This window comes from Propithecus coquereli, unplaced genomic scaffold (genome assembly GCF_000956105.1).
Source record: "Propithecus coquereli isolate 6110/MARCELLA unplaced genomic scaffold, Pcoq_1.0 Scaffold267, whole genome shotgun sequence".
Classification (NCBI taxonomy): Eukaryota; Metazoa; Chordata; class Mammalia; order Primates; family Indriidae; genus Propithecus; species Propithecus coquereli.
The window spans coordinates 2074005-2075934 of NW_012148252.1; positions in this window are offsets into that span (position 1 = coordinate 2074005).

The window sequence follows — 1930 nt, forward strand, 5'->3', positions numbered from 1 at the left end:
TTCAATATTTTTAAGAAGTCAGTTCTTCCCAACTTGATCTACAGATTCGATCCCAATCAAAATCCCAGTAAGTTATTTTTTAGATATCAATAAATTGATTCTCAAGTTTATATGGAGAGACAAAAGACTCAAAATAGCAAACACAATATCGAATGAGAAGAATAAAGTTAAAGGACTGACACTCTCTGACTTCAAGACTTACTATAAAGCTACAGTAATCAAGACAGTGTAATATTGATGAAAGAACAGACAAATAAATCAAGGGAACACAATATAAAACCCAGAAATAGACCCACATAAATATAATCAATTGATCTTTGACAAAGGAGCAAAGGCAATACAATGGAGCAAAGGTAGTTTTTTCAACAACTGATGCTGGCAAAATTGGGCATTTATGTGCAAAAAATGAGTCTAGACATAGACCTTGCAACCTTCCAAAAATTAACTCAAATGGATTATAGATCTAAATGTAAAACTATTACAAGTCCTGGAAGATAACATAAGAGAAAACCTAGATGACCTCGGATATGGTGAAGACTTCGTAGATATAACACCAAAGTCACAATCCATGAACTAATTCATTGATTACCTGGACTTCATTCAAATTAAAAAGTTCTGCCAGCAAAAGATAGTATCAAGACAATGAAAAAACAAGCCACAGACTGTGGGAAAATATGTGCAAAAGACACGTCTAATAAAGGGCTGTTATCCAAAATATACAAAGAACTCCTAAAACTCAACAATAAGAAAACAAACAATATGATTAAAAATGGACCAAAGGCCTAAAAGACACCTCACCAAAAAAGATATACAGATGACAAACATACGAGAATATGTTTCACATCATATATTATCAGGGAAATGAAAATTAAAACAACAATAAGATACTATTACACACCTATTAGAATGACCAAAAGCTAAAATATTGACAACAGCAAATGCTAGCAAGGTTGTAAAATTTTTTGTGATTTCCATGTTAAACTTTATATCAAGGTTATATGAGCCTCATAAAATGAGTCGAGAAGCAATCTTTTACTTTCTATTTTCTGAAAAGGTTAAATATTCATATTAGTTCTTTTATGCAACAGGAACTCTCATTCATTGCTACTGGAAATGTAACATGGTACAGCCACTTGGGAAGACAGTTCTGCAGTTTCTTACAAAACTAAGTATACTCTTACCCACACGATCCAGCAATCATGTATCACCCAAAGGAGTTTAAAACTTATGTCCACACAAAAACCTGCACACATATGTTTACAACAGCTTTATTCATAATTGCCAAAACTTGTAGGCAACCAAAATATTCTTCAGTAAGTAAATGGATAGACTGTGGTACATCTAGACAATGGAATATTGTTCTGCACTAAAAAGAAATGAGTTATCAAGCAATGAAAGACATGGAGGAAATTTGAAAGCATATTACTAAGTAAAGAAGCCAATCTGAAAAGCTACACGTTGATCTCAACTATATGACAGTACAGAAAAGGAAAAACTATGAAGACAATAAAAAGAGGAGTGGTTGCCAGGGGTTCAGGGTGGGGGAAAGAATGAATAGGTGCAGCACAGTGAATTTTTAGGGCAGTGAAAATATTCTGCATGACACTATAATGATGGATACATGTCATCATACAGTTGTCCAAACTCAGAGAATGTACAACACCAAGAGTAAAACCTAATGTAATCTATGGACTGTGGGTGATAATGATGTGTCAATGTAGGTTCACTTGTAACAAACGCACCACTATGGTGGGGAATGTTGGAAATGGGCGAGGATATGCACACATGAGGGCAGGGAGTATAAGGGAACTCTGTATCTTCCTCCCAATTTTGCTATGAACCTAAAACTTCACCAAAAAATAAAATCTTAAAAAAAAAAAACAGAGAAAACGTAAATTACTAATTACTAATAACAAGAACGAAGGTGAAG